This window comes from Paroedura picta, chromosome 8 (genome assembly GCF_049243985.1).
Source record: "Paroedura picta isolate Pp20150507F chromosome 8, Ppicta_v3.0, whole genome shotgun sequence".
Lineage (NCBI taxonomy): Eukaryota > Metazoa > Chordata > Lepidosauria > Squamata > Gekkonidae > Paroedura > Paroedura picta.
Genome location: NC_135376.1, coordinates 54,212,308 through 54,228,511, shown reverse-complemented (window position 1 = coordinate 54,228,511; position 16,204 = coordinate 54,212,308).

Below are 16,204 nucleotides of genomic sequence, written 5' to 3'. Positions count from 1 at the left end.
GGGATAATAATGAGGGCACACCTGGGTCTGGCTAATGGTCTCTCTCCCCCTGCCCAAGCAGTGGCCAGCCAGATGTCTCCATGAAGTCCTGAAGCAGGGCTTGAAAGAAGCCCTCTCCCACCATTGTTTGCGTGCAGAATCTTACATGCTGCCTCTGACCATGGGGGTTTCACTGAGCTATCATGGCTAATGGCAGCTGACAGATCAATCCCCCATCAATTTGCCTATGCCTGTTTTTAAGCCTTGACCATGTCACTTGGCAGTACATTCTGTATGGAAGTTAATTCTTTGTGTCTGCCTTGAATCTACTGCCTATCGAATTCACTCTGTGACTCCAATTTATAGTGTTCTGAGAGCATGATGAATTTCTCTTTATCCACACTATTCACCATGCATAATTCTATAAACCTGTGCCATTTTCTCCCTTTAGTTGTCTTTCTGTTTGCAAAACTTGTCCCATCCTTTGGCCTTTCTTTGTGGAAAACATACTCCATCCCCTTAATAATTTTGATTGCACATTTCTATATTTTCCCAGCATTTACATTATCCCTGCAACCTGTTAGCAACTGTAATTGTTCACTGTACTTCATATTGCTTCCTATCAAGCTGTTGTTAAAGCAAAGCAATTGAAAAGTTGGCATACCTGACTCAAGACTCCAGCTCATCAGAAATTAATTCTGTCCCTTGAGGAAATTGTTGGCAGAGTTTAAATTTGCAAAGGGGGGTAAAGCACCAGATTGCTTAAAAGAATAAAATAGTTTTATTGTGAAGAGAAACAAATCTGTATAGAAAGGACAGAGTGAGACCATTTTCACATGGAGAACTTCGCTGCTTCGGCTCCCACGTGGGGTAGGCAAGGTACACCATGCTCCCCTGTGCGGGAGCAGGAAGACACAGGGCAAGTTGCCTGGTTCAAACTCCAGCCTGCAGCCCAGCACAAAGCCTCCAGTGCACAGTCTGAGAGACCTGTTGTCTGCAGTCATTCTCTTTTCAAGCAGGGAGGAAGTGTGCTCAAAGAAAGAGGAAGTCAATCAGGCTACTAGAGGAGATAATCTGAAAAATATCAGGAAGTTCCTGATTTAACTATGCTAAATATACATCTCCTCCAATGATCCCTGCAGGATACTCTTCACATGTTTCTGAATCATGCACACTACAGATCTTGCATATTCCAACATAAATGACCTCTAGTAAAAATCGACTCACATTACCCTTGGAATTTTGATATTTACAACTCTTGATTAAAGTAAAGTAAGAAAGACATTTACCCTAATGGGAAAGAGCAAAAGTGACAAAGAAGGGTGTGTCTTTTTGTCAGATCTGTGGTTGTTATGGGGTTTAACAAATGTAGTTTATGAAAACCAGCCTGCAAATGGTGGGAGAGTTCCTCTATGTTGACAGGGTAAGAGAGCTCACATCTAATTACAGTAAGAGGCCAGAAGGCTTTGCAACATGATTAATAATTAGCAGGTATTAGTACCTGCTGGGGCCAGAAGAATTAGAGAGACGAAGCAGAACAGGTTAGAAAATGCAGCAGAGCATTTATATACAATGAAATTGCTATACATAAAGCACAAGCATGCTTTTTCATAAGCTTTGACTCTCACTAAAAACATTATCGTGCTTTTGCCAATGTGATGGAACTCCTCCCTCCCCCCCCAAAAAACATAGATGCAGTTGCAAACTTTAATACAAATCTTATATTGAGGCAGAGGCTTGGCAAGGGGATGCCACCCCGCCCTGAAGATAACAATGTGAGCACAGCTTTCAGGAAGAGGAAAGCAAGTGTCTGATCCAAGATTGCAGCAAATGCAAACATGTAATTTGTGAGCTAACAAGACAAACCAAGAATGGACTGGATGGAAGGGGATTTGTGATTCCTAAATTGCTCTGAGGTGGCTAAAATTAGATCACGCTGGAGAAGTGCCCTGTAAGATCAAGACTTGTATTCATCAAAGAAAGAAAATGTTGACTCTGAAATAAATGTAAGGTCAAGTACGGGAACCAATTTTTTTTTTAATGAGAAAAACTAGCAGAGTTTTTCTGAAAACAGAAATCTTCAGTGTGAAACCTCCATCATTAATGGGGTAGATCCCAACCAGGTGAGAAAGAAACGGCCTGAATAAGAGAACATGTGAAAATTTGTAGACAGAAAAGGACGAAGATTTGATCCTAACCTCTGTTATTTTAGTCTGAATTCCCTCTTCAACATCCACCAGATGCTTAATCCAGTTGTCATGAAAGGAACAGGTTTTGGTCACTGTATGCTTCTAACAGCACAGTAATTTCAAAGGCGGGGGAAGAGCTAATACAGTCAGTCCCATCCCCCTTGTGCATGTTTCTGTACAGTAAACAGATATGAGGTATGTATGGGGGCTTCAATCAATACAGTATGCTAGGAAGGCCTACTAGCTTTCACTGACCCCCATGTGAACTGTGAGGGCCATTCCGCACGACTTTAATGTAGCAGAAGGCTTGCAAATTGTAAATGCTACTAATTTGAGAGCCTCTTGTGGCGCAGAGTGGTAAAGCAGCCATCTGAAAGCTTTGCCCATGAGGCTGGGAGTTCAATCCCAGCAGCTGGTTCAAGGTTGACTCAGCCTTCCATCCTTCCGAGGTCGGTAAGATGAGTACCCAGCTTGCTGGGGGGTAAATGGTAATGACTGGGGAAGGCACTGGCAAACCACCCCGTATTGAGTCTGCCATGAAAACGCTAGAGGGCATCACCCCAAGGGTCAGACATGACCCGGTGCTTGCATAGGGGATACCTTTACCTTTACATTTTACTAATTTGCAGTTCCGCAAAACATCGCACACAACCTGCCACACTACTGAAACAGTCCCGTAAAAAGTGATTTGTTGTAGGGCTTAAAGGGAAATCGGGAAAAGTGGATTCACCCTCTGAAAAGCGCTACACTCTTGCAAACAATCTGCAACACTAGCGAAAAAGACCTGTGCATTCCCATTGTTGCGGTTCCAACAAAGTCCCTCCCCCTGGCTCTCACCTCTGAACTTCTGGCGAAGCAATCGCAATTTTTTTTTTCTTGGAGCGAGCAGAAAGCAACGAACCAGTGAGGCTTCATTCACCCAGCGATGCTTCTCTGGCTACAGTCCCTCCACAAAAGTGCTTGAAAGCTCCCCTAAGTCCCCAAGCACAACATAGCCCCGTTTGAAAGTTCCCTTTATTTTTGGCCGAAAATCGCACCTGTGCAGGGGGTGGGATTTTTGTTTCACTCGGGGGGAGCGTGGTAACGATGACTCACCAGCTCACACGCCAGCTAGATGGCTCTCTATGTTAGGAGGAATCAAGGCATATTCGTTGCAACGTGTGTTTTTCTTTTTTTCAAACTGTTCTTAAAGGGAAAGGGGCTTTTCTGGAGCATGATAACAACCACCCATTGGCTGTTCATTTGATTGATGGCCAGGGGCGGGACAAAGCACAGAAAAAATTGCTTCCTTTCTAGCAATTTTTGTGAGACTGGAAACCTGTGGGAAACGATTGAAATGCTACTGGATTCGACTACAAAGGCAGGTATACGTAACGCCGAGATTGCACTTTTAAAAATAGCATTTCTGCTTTCAGGAACCAACTAGCAACACTGGTCCTTGTGCGGAAAGATCCTGAGTGTAACTGGAACACTTCTCCCACAATTGTGCATTGCTAGAATGGATAGGTAGTGGTCCGCAACTCATGATTCAGAGAACCTCATATATCATTTCTGATTTTCTCATTGATAAACTCATGAACTTCTTAGGAATTCATTTCAAAAAGACATGGACAAAATTGAAAGGGTGCAGAGGAGAGCAACAAGGATGATCTGGGACCTGGGAAACAAGCCCTATGAGGAAAGGCTGAGGGACATGTTCAGTCTGGGCAAGAGGAGGTTGAGAGGGCACACGATTGCTCTCTCGAAGTATTTGAAAGGTTGTCACTTGGAGGGGTGCAGGGAGTGGTTCCTGCTGGCAGCAGAGGATAGGACTGGCTAGATATCAGGAGGGAAAAGCACAGAGTAGTTCAGCAGTGGAATAGGCTGTCTAAGGAGGTGGTGAGTTCTTCCTCACTGGCAGTCTTCAAGCAGCAGCTGGATAGATACTTATCATGGATGCTTTAGGATTATCGTGCATTAAGCAGGGGGTTGGACTAGATCGCCTGTATGGCTACTCCCAACTCTATGATTCTATGAACCCCCAGTGTAATTCTACACATGTTGGATAATGCACTTTCAGTTCACTTTAGAAGTAGATTTTCCTGTTTTGTACAAGAAAATCCAGCTACAAAGGGACATTGAAAGTGTATAACTCAATATGTGTGGAATCATATGCAAATCCATTGTGATAGATTAATTCTCTCTGCTAAACAAACAAACACCCTAAACAAACACACAGCTTCTCTTTTATCTCTAAGGGTGCTGTGCTCACTCACCTTATAGTTTGGGTGGGGGGTGGGGGGGATCAGATTAGAATTGGTCCTGCTTCGCTTACTTGCATACAGCTTTGTACATATGTAGGCTTTATTCAGACTTTGCAGCAGTTGAATATGCAGAAATTGCAGAGCAGGAGTAGTAGGCACAGTCCTGTTCCCTCACCCCTCCACATGTTTACTGGATAGCTGTGTAGAGCCCCAGAGAATACACATCAAAATTATTTTTGCTTCACTGCCACAATCCTAGAAGACGGGGAGAAGAAGACTGGCAATTACCATGGCATAGAAGTCACAGCACAAAAAGGGAGGGCTAATTGGTGCCTTATTTGTACAATGTGAATTGCTAGGGGTAATTAAGCATCAGTCAGTTGTGAGTGACTGACTTCACACTTCGACTGGAACGGAGCAGCAGATCCATGGATAAACAAACTACATGTATATTCATTTGTGTACAAATCGGGGCAGCATGAGCTATCTTCTCACCATCCAATTACCACATTGCCACATCTAGGTCCAATTCAGATTCACAGCAGTGCTTGCAGATCTAGTAATTTCTACCACTGTTCTTACAGAAATAGCTTGCTGTGGGCAGCAGCTTTTGTAGTTACGCTTCAAGCAGCCACTAGGCCTTCTGTTTGTTGAGATGAATGTTGAAACAGGTCTGTGAATCTTCTCAGATTGGTAGGCTCCAACAGAACAGAATTTTGGGCCAAGTGCAATTTATGTCGGAATACCACCATGGGTGCAAATAACACTGTTGACTAAGTTCTTTATATTAAGAGTTGTACCTTATTTTATTGTATGTGTGTTTGTCTTGGGGTGGCAGAAGGGACATATAGTACACATGTGGCTGTTTTGGTAATTGGTTAGCTGTGAATGTTGGCTCTCTGCAAGCCGTGGAGTAAGTACTAGTGATATGTAAGAATGTATTCAGTTTCAAAATACAGTAACAGTTTCAGAGATTTCTAAGAATGATTTTTTTTAAATAAACTATATTTTTAAGCACATGATGCAATATATGAAACACTCATACGGAATGCATGAAGCAGAACCACATCAGTAATGGTGGTACAGTTGCTAGAGGGTTGAACGTAGGACAGGGAGACCAAGGCTCAGCTCAAATGCCTGCTTAACCAAAATGCTTACTATGTGAGTTTGGATCAGTAAATCTGCCTAAAACTAACTAATTGCATGATACTGGCAAGTTGATAAAATGTGGTATGGATCCTACTACTGTTAGGTGGATTGGGAAAGGGTGCTTATAAATGGTTCATCATCTCATTGGAGAGGAGTGATGAGTGGAGTGCCTCGGGGATCTGTCCTGGGCCCTGTGTTATTCAACATATGCCTAAATGATTTGGATGAAGAAATAAACAGGGTGCCTATTAAATTTGCAGATGATAATAAACTGGGAGGGGTAGCAAACACACCAGAAGACAGAATCAGGATACAGGATGATCTTGACAGGCTGGAAAACTGGGCTAAAATTAATTAAATGAATTTTAATAGTGAAAAATATAAAGTTCTGCATTCAGGCATGTGAAAAGGATCTGGGGGTCTTAGTAGACCATACACTGAACATGAGTCAGCAGTGTGACTCAGTTGCTAAAAAGGCAAATGGGATTTGGGGCTTTATGAAAAGAACTATAGTGTCCAGATCACGCAAGGTGATATTACCACTTTAATCAGCTCTGGTTAGACCTCACTTGGAGTACTGTGTTCAGTTTTGGGTACCACAACTGAAGAAAGATGTAGAGAAACTGGAGCATGTTCAGGGGAGGGCTACAAAGTTGGTGAGGGGTTAGAAGACTAAGTCATATAAGAAAAAGTTGAGGGAGTTTGGTCTGTTTAACCTGGAGAGAAGATGACTAAGAGGTGATATGATAACCATCTTCAAATACTTGAAGGGCTGTCATATAGAAAATGGAGCAGAATTGTTTTCTGTTGCCCCAGAGGGTCAAATCAGAACCCATGGATTTAAATTAATTCAAAAGAATTTTCAGCAGGGGGTGTGGCTAAAGATGTCGTCCTGAGAGGGTGGCAGGGCATCTGCTCTGCTATCTCTGAAGCCTGACAGGGGTCAATTGTGCAAGCAATTGGCAGAAAAGAGGAGGGGTACGCAAACCCCACCTCACCTTTCTACCCAGGAAGTTCTTGGGGCCGTCTCCAATCCTTTAGGGAGTATATCTCCCTGGATTATAGGCTGTCAGCGTTCCAGGTCCAGAGGACGACTGCCATTTTCTACCTCGGACTTTCTTTTCTTTCTTTAATCTTAAAGTATCTGCTTCAACCCTACATGATGATTTACCACAAATGAACGGTTTGAACTGAGGGGAGGACATCGGCTGAGTTCCAAAACATCATTTACTGCAAGTATCTCTCGTTTTTTTTTTTCTTCGTCTTTCTTCCTGCATCAAAGCCCTTTGTTTCCCCCCTCCTCTTACTCTGCTCTGCCTGAAGCCACCTCGTTAAGAGGCAGGCTAATTCTCCTAACTAAGCAGAAGAAGGATTCAAATCAACTCGAATTAATTGGCAAAAGCTCTTATTGTAATTGTTTTGGTTTTCGAAGATAAGAAGATAAGAGCTGTGAATGGGAAAATCTCACGAGAACTCTGTGCCTTAACTGACTTTAATACGTCACATGCCTGTGCCGGAACATTAGAGGATAAAACAGAGGACCTCTACTGGCCACTTGTAAAATTGTTTGAGGCCGGGTTTTTTTAAAGTCAAAATCATGTCTATGTTAAAAAGATTGGCTCATCTAATAGAGATACAAACCCAAGATTACAAAGTATTCTTAGATGGATTGATCAAAAATATCTCCAAGGAGATCCAAGATGGCAAGGAAGAAGTCTTCAATAGGAATGATGGATTAATAACAGTGACTGATGACAGCTTTAAACAAGGTGGAAAACCAATAGCAGAAGAGAAATCTGAAATTCATATCTTCAAGGAGATCCAAGATGCCAAGGAAGACGTCTTTAACAGGAATAATGGATCAATAACAGTGGCTGATGACAGCTCTAAACAAGGTGGAAAACCAACAGTAGAAGAGAAATCTGAAATTCTGGAGACGGAAAATGGGATGCCGGAGTTCTGCAGCCCAGATAAGGACACCCTTTTAAAAAAGACATACAGCCATCTCAAAGCAACAGTGTACAAAAATCAATCAAAAGAAATATGGATCTGCAGTGAAAGTAACCGATTTAAAGGATCTCTCTGGGGAAAAAATTGTATTGATACTGGAGTCCAGGAGGTGCAACGGCCTCAAGATTTATCGATGCATACTCTGCGGGAAAGAGTACAACTGCACTTTCTACGCCAAAGGCCTATGGGACAGAATATAATTTTACGGGAACGACAAGATGTAGCAAGCCTCGAGATGAGACCCCCTTAAGAAGACCGAAAGCTCATATTGTTTTATGTTTAATGTTATACTGTATTCTATATTTCCATTTTTAAGAAAAAGGGGAAGCAGTGTCTCTTTCTCTCTTGTTTTTTTGGTCTCTTTTCTTTTGTAGGCATATAGGTAATATAATCATTAGTGCTGAAAATGTAAAATGGGGTTCTCCCCCCTTATTTTTTCTTTCTTCTATTAGTGTATTGTCCTAGGACTAAAGCCTACACTGACTTGTAGAAAATGTTTAATGTTAAGCTTTCAACTTAAATCTGAAAATATATCTGTTAGGATGGTTCTTAGAATGGGTCAAGCATAAATTGTTTTGTAGATGTATCAGAACCAAGGATAAGGAGAAGCTATAGAAGACTGAAAGCTTATATTGTTTTATGTTTAATGTTAAGCATTTAATCTAAACCTGGAAATCTTATTATTCTCTGTATTAACAACATATACTGTATTCTACATTGCTACTTTCATGAAAAAGGGGAAGCAGTGCCTTTTTTCTCTCTTGTTTTTTTTTTCTTAGTAGGCATATAGGTAATATAATTGTTAGCGTTGGAAATATAAAATGGGGCTTTCCCCCATTATTATTTTTTTTTATTATTGGTGTATTGTTATAGGGCCAAAGCCCATATTGATCTGTAGAAAATGCAAAGCTCTCAACTTATACCTGTCAGGATGGCTCTTAGAATGGGTCAAGTATAAATGGTTTGTAGATGCATCTGTATTAAGGATAAGGAGAAATTATGAAATCCTTTTGTAATTTTTTTTTCTTTGTACATCTTTAAGGCAAAGCCCTACTTTCCTCTCCCTTCATCAGGGTATTGATACAGGGCCAAAACTCATACTGTGCTATAAGAAATGTTTAATGTTAAGCATCTAACTAAAACCTAGAAATATCTGCTAGGATAGCTCTTAGATTGTATCAAGCAGTTAATGTGAGGTCTACGATCTCTCAAGTAAGTTGACTAATAATAACTTTTCTTTTGTATATCTAAACAGGCCTTTTTTTTTTTTAATGTAGTGGAAATGTGGACGGCTCTTAGACTCATGGCTCTTAGAGGTTTGGGCAAAAGTTTATATCACTGTGGAGTCAATGTGGGGTCGTATATTCTCAAACGATGATTATATTTCTATCTTTATGAAAATAAAAAAAATCATTATAAAAAAAAAAAAAAAAAAAAAAAGAATTTTCAGCTAAACATCCAGAAGAAGTTCCTGACAGAGCATTTCCTCAGTGGAACAAGCTTCCTTGGGAGGTGGTGGCTTCTCCTTGTTTGGAAGTTTTTAAGCAGAGGCTAGATAGTCATCTGACAGAAATGCTGTTTTTATGAACTTAGGCAGATTTTGAGTGGGTGGGCACAAAGAGATGTGCCAATGTTTGTCACTTGTGGCCCTTCCTTGCATACCCAGGGAATTGCGTCTGTGGGATGATAGGTGAATTTCCTCCAGGTCAGGCTAGATTCTGGAGATTTTTGGTGGGGGTGGTAGTATCATTTGGGCATGAAATTGGTCACTGTAGGAAGACAGGTAATTGTGAGTTCCTGCATTGTGTAGGGGGTTGGACATGATGACCCTGGAGTTACCTTCCAACTCAATGATTCTATGATTCCAACCTACTTCACCATGAACTATGTACAGATGGATGGTCATCTTGTTTGCTTTCTTGCACCTCCTTGGAGAAAGGCTGGGATAAAAACATATAGTAAATGCCTCATCATCACCCTGGTCTCTCTCTCTGTGTTACAGTGTTGTCAAGTCACACTAACTTCTGGTGACCCTGTGAGGGTTTCAATACAAGACATTCAGAGGTGGTCTTCATCTCTTTTTCATGCTATTAATTGAAAAGATAAAACCACAAAAATCACAAAACAATACACAAACTTTAAGACTTAGGATCTTCATGTTAATCCCCCCTTGAGTTTTCTTCATATCATAGAATGATATTCATAAATTTCATGCCCTTTGTCTAATCTCAGTTCAGAGAATTTACCATCTCCAGGATAGCATTCTATTCTTTAATCACTCCATCCTTTCCTCAAATTTCCTTCCAAAGTCACAGTTTGATGATTATAGCACAATTTTATAAAGACAGAATGAAGAAGTTTAAATTAACAGTAAGTCAACTGGCGAGGAATATGTCCTTCACAGTTTTTAATTTTTCCCTGCCTGATTAAAAATTCCTTGTTCGTCTTCACTGAATTGTTTAGAGAATTTCTTTCCCCTTTCTCAACCTCTGTCCTGATTAAAACAAATTAGTATCAAAGATCCCCCAGTCAAATGAGGAATCATTAATTGAGGAACATGCAATGCTCCTTAATTACCTTTAGAACAGTCAGCGAACAAATAATCCTAGGCTTCTAAGGGGCTGGCATACACCGTGCATTGTAGTCTTATTCTCAGGGTCTGCTGGAAGCGAATTCCATTTGCAAATACTTTGGGGAATCTCTCTACAAGCCTCAGTAAACATACTGTAGACCATTTTCTAAAGAAGAAAAAAGAGCACACTGCTCGTTGACTAGCAATGACAGATGTGTCCATTTATTAGGATGGTTATAGTTTTCCATTTGTTTTACAAATGCTAGTATTGACAGGGAAATGCTTATTAGTGGTCTACCTTTTTGAAAACCACATGTCAGACATGCAATGAATGTTAACTTTTACTGATTTTTAAACAATTTGGATTCAAATGTTACACTTGTCATGAAGGGAGGTCTCTGTCATATTAATATTACACAGTTTTATTGGCTGGAATGGGTAATCAGATTCACAGTTGCCCCAAGGAGACAGAATGGCATGTTTAGGGTGATCATGTTTCAGTGATTTGAGCAAGTAGCCATTTAAACTTTAAAAGGAAACAGAAACGGGGGAAGTTCCTTCTTTTGTCTTTCTTGGGCTCTGGAGGTAGGAGTGTGGGTAGGGATTTGAGTTAGAGGCACCAAAGTTAAAGCATAGTTGTGGCAGCCTCACTTCAAGAGAAACCCAAATTGCAAAAAGATTGGACCAGGGGTTCAATTCTAGGGGCACACAAAGAAGGTACCCCCATCCAACCTCCATTATTTCCTATGGTGAGGGCGGACTAGAGAATCTGTTTTTTAATCGTAGGAAATAATGAAGATTGAGAACCAAAGAGAATGCCCCAGAACTGGTCCAATCTTTTTGCAACTTGACTGTTCTTTTGAGGAGAGTTTTCTGCAGCAACACTGCAAGTTTGGTACTTCTACCTCGAATCTCCGACCCTCAGAGCTTGGAAAAGACAGAAAATCACCATAGACTTAAATGGCACCATTGGTTTCAAATGTGACAAATTGATTTGGCTGTATCTAAATTGATTTGTCCAAATAAAAACTACAAGATAGGTGATTCAGATGAATTTTTTTGGTCCAAATAAGTTCAGACCAAATTTGTTTGCCTACACTCTCTCAGCTCCACTGACCTCAGAAGGTGAGGAAGAGAAGGTAATTGTAAGCCATTTTGAGACTCCTTAGAGCAGTGGTCCCCAACCTTTTTATCACCGGGGACCACTGAACGCCTTTTACCAAGGCCTGGTGGGGGGAGGGTAGTTTACTCCTCTACTCTCAACCACTGCCCTAACGCTCTCTGATCGCTATGGTAATGTTTAAACATCCCTTCAAAATAAGATACAGACACGCCACAACAATGAACATAAGGAACATTTTCTTTTCATGGAAATTTTAACTCATGACAATGACAAATCAATGGGAACCCTGAGCTTGTTTCTCTGCAATGAGAAGTGATGGGAGACAATGACACCCGAAGTGTGTTGTAAAGGGCCGGGGGGGGATGAAGTAAAGGGCCGGGGGGGGGAAAGAAGGCATTCTTCGGGGCCCACCTCCAATTAGTCGAAGGATCACATGTGGTTGGGGGTTGGGGATCGCTACCTTAGAGAAAAAAGCCTCTTGTGGCACAGGGTAGTAAGGCAGCCAACATGCTGTCTGAAGCTCTGACCATGAGGCTGGGAGTTCGATCCCAGCAGCTGGCTCAAGATTGACTCAGACTTCCATCCTTCTGAGGTCAGTAAAATGAGTACCCAGCTTGCTGGGGGGGGGGGTGTAAAACAGTAATGACTGGGGAAGGGAATGGCAAACCACCCTGTATTGAGTCTGCCAAGAAAATACTAGAGGGTGTTACCCCAAGGGTCAGACATGACTCAGTGCTTGTACAGGGGATACCTTTACGGTAGAGAAAAGCCAGGTATATAAAAAAACACAGCTCTTATCCTTTCTCCTCCTCCTCCTGCTCCTCTGTAGGTCTGACTCAGCAGATGATGACAATGTATGTTCAACTATTTATTTGTTTGTTTCTCTGTTTCTTTCGATTTCTATACTGCCCATTCCTTGCAGCTCTGGGCGGTTTACATTGAACACTGAAATAACTCTTACATGGAACATTATGGAAAGGGGGAGAGTTGTAGAGGATGTGGTGAACAAATACAAAATGGGATAGGACTTTTCAGTAATCTGAATGGATGAGCTTTTCTCATTGCAAGAGAATTCATGCTGACTCTTCCACCTTGTTTTCATCATCAGCACTTGTTGTAATCTTTCCTCCACACTAACTTCTAGGTAATGTTGCCAAATCATCTTCCTTGTATTGAATCTTCACAATATCACATCCCTCTCCACCTGCTCTGAAAGCTATGTTTCCTGGATCATAAGTGCCCTTCACATAAAAGTGAAGTTTCTAGACATGGGATTTCAATACACCTTCTTATTGAGTCATTTGGGAATTATTAGTAGAAGGTCTTTACAGTAAACAAATGCTTTTAATTTCTGCTGAAATCTAAATATTATAGAGCTAATGGGTGCTGATAAGGCCTTCAGCTTAAGTAGCTGTTGATGGTAAATCACTTAAGAAGGCCTCCCTAGAGAAACAGAATTGCTGATGTTCACCTGTACATTCATAAAAAGTTATACAAATGTGCTTTATCCACATCTCTTGGGGTTCTAACCAAGCCCAGCAGAAAGCTTTGCCTACATAAACAACACCATTTTTCACACCTTATAAATGCCAACATTTGCAACAATCAAACCACATTTCAAAGGAGATAATGTTTCCTTGCCTTTTTAGTAACCCTCAAACACAGAAATCCCCTCATGAAAAGATTTTATATCTGAGTTGGTTCTTGCATTACTGCACTCATCTGAATCCAATAATCACTGGCAGATACAGAAAAGATACCATGGGGTGATCTTGCTATGGCATTGCCTCATAATTCTAAATTCTGGAGAGGTCTGTTAATGAACTCCTCACTTGAAAAGATCCCTGTGACGGATGGGTTAGGTTCATACTCTCCCTAAAAGCAGCCATTGAGAGCTGACAGAATGTTGACAGGAGATTAGGGAAAAGAGGAGTTGAAAAACCACAGTTAAGGGTTAGCAGCAGACAAGTAGACAACTTAAGTGCTGAGGTGAAAAAAGGGTTTTCCGAGGTAACTGAATAAAAGAGTTGCTTGGAACAGGGTGAACATAGTAAATTTGTAATTAAAGAGTCCCAGTTGTAGATATAGGCCCTTAGTTCAAAAGAGCAATGGAAGTGAAATGTTGTTTCTTAGACCTGACTTTCCTCAGTGTTTCATTCTTACACATACAAGTTTATTGTTTTGATTAGCCCTGTGGGCTGCATGTTTAAGGGAAAGAGACAAACATATAATTTAATATCCAGATACTCTAAATTTTATTCCCCATGTGCAAGTGCACAGTCGCATATTCAGCACCGGCTTCTGCTGTGCACAAACTCAGAGTGCTTAACTGAATGCCTGCCCCTGGTCCTGAACTTGATCTTACCCCTCATTCCCATCCACACTATTACATCAGGCACTGCTTGAATGCAGGGAAACCAAGGAGCACACATACATTTCCCATCTCTTCTTTAATGCTCCCTGTGCAGCTGAGGGAAGGAGGCATATTTAAGTCAGTGGCTCCAGGTCACTGAACTTGGTGCTCCTCCTCCCCCCTGACCCTTGGTCTTCTGCACATGTTATGCCCCTTACAAAAGAGCTCGAGATTTCTTTCATGCCTCCACTGCCACACACAGTGTGTCTGGTCCAGCCAGTCATTGTTCATACGCTTTCATAATTGGAAATGTCTGGTGAGCTGGCCAGTGGTTTCCCCGGGTGCTCACGGGCATCTTCCTTGGGCTACTGCAGGTGGGAAGCTGCTCAACAGTCCAGGCAGCAAAGGCCCACATGCTCTGGACAGAGGAGGCAGCTGTGGCAGGCAATGTGGACTGGCTGTGCAGAGCCTGAGGCTAAACTAGCCTTTTTATGGTGCCAACTCTGGGTTGAGCAATATCTGGAGATCCATGGGAAGACCCTGATGAAAACCCATATTTGGGAAAGGGAGTGACCTCAGCAGGAGCATAATACCCTAAAATAGGCAATTCCAGTAAATGTTTGGACTGTTTCTCCTCTAGGTGCTTATGGGCCAGATACGAGCCCTGGATGGGCCAGTATGTTTGATATCCTCATCTACGGATCCTCATCTACGGCATCACCCCCCGCCGTAGATGAGGATGCGGAGAGCAAATGTGTAGATTACGCCATCGCTGTTACAATTACTGTAAATCATTGGTTTTTATTGTCATTTTATGGTTTTAGGGGACGGGGTTATGTAAGCCGCCTCGAGCCTTCGGGGGGAGGCGGGGTATAAATATAATAATAATAATAATAATAATAATAATAATAATAATAATAATATGTTTATTGTAGAAGATGATAGGCACTCTGAATAAAAAAGAAGAGCTGTTTATCTGCTCCCTACCTTTTAGAAGAAGAAGAGTCCTTATATGCCACTTTTCGCTTCTTTAAAAAAATATAAAACAATTTTAAAAATTAAATCATACATACCAAAATGATGATAAAGAAGATTTTCTATGTGTTTTTGCCACTTCAGGAATGTACCTCAAGAATTTTGTGTTGATTTCCCATGATGGTTTTTGCTCATGGCAATTCAATTTTATTATTACAGTATTTGCTGGCGTATAAGACTACTTTCCCTCCCTGAAAAACATGCCTCCAAGTGGGGGGGTCGTCCTATACGCCAGGTGCACTTCAGTTGGGATAGACATAGCTGCCCATAGTGGCCCATAGTACTGTATTTTGAGTGGAAATGTTGGGGGGTCGTCGTATACACCCAGTCGTCTTATACATCGGCAAATACGGTATTATTTATTTGATTTTGATACCACCCCTCCTTGCAAGTGAGCGTGAGACAGTTCACAACAATAAAATCTGTAAACCGTCCCGCAGCGCGGGGCGCCGTGGACTAAATAATTGACTAACGGCAAGTGGGGAGGAGTTAGGGCGGGACCAGTCCGTGATAAAAACTCGGAGGGGACCAATCAGGAGCCACTACGCGCGCCTCCCTATTGGCCACTTGGCACATCACCAAGGCACATCACCAAGGGAGCCCCCAGCAGGTTGAATACATGCCTTCCATGAGGTCTCTTGCTGCTGCTTTCTGTATCAGCTGTAATTTCCAGGTCAGGGCCACAGTAACCCAACCAAGAGGTGACAGTTGCACTGTGACTACAACTGATTCTGCACTTACTTTGTTTATTCCATTGTGGATCCTGCTGAATTTAGATTGATTTGAACTTGGGTCTTCCTCTACCCCACCCCCCATTGAAACAGAAAAGTATTCTGCACGTGATTAGGGAAGCTCAGAAGGGGGGGAGCCAAGCACAGCAGGTGTCTCTTTCTTTTCTTCAACGGGGGAAGGGGGGGGGAAGAGTCGGAGATGGCAGAGGAGGGGGAATAAATCCAAGAGGAAAATCTCTGCTGAGAGAAGTTAGGGCTTCCCCTTTAAGGGAAGCCTCGCAACCTGGGAACAATCAGGTTGCAAGCCCCAACAGGGCTTTTCTACTGCTTTGGAAGCTTGAGGCAGCAAGTTAGTTCAGGAAAAGCAGAGAGCTGCACCTTTACCCTTGCCAATTTTTCAAATATTGATGGTTATATCCAGGATATCGTGGGGAAAAGGTAGGGTCACTCCAGATCAATCATACATGTTGCAGATGAAAAATTTTAATTTTAATAAAAATGGAAATTGCACCTAGTGTTGATGGCAGGGACTGAATCGACCTGGGATTAGAGTAAAAACTCCATGCAGATTCAGCCCCAGTTTCCCAGGGCCAGATAAGGTACTAGTAATAACTTAATTTACCAAATTGCTGCACACTCACCCAGTTTATGATCACTAAACTACTCACCTCCAATTCCAGATCACTGGTGAATGAATGAATTAAATAGTATCCACCTCAGTACAGATCCCATGTAAAAGGAAGGTGGAAATCTCTTTACCCAAAATATTATCAACTAAATGTTTACAGAAAAGCTTGACAAAATCTGCCTATTGAATTCA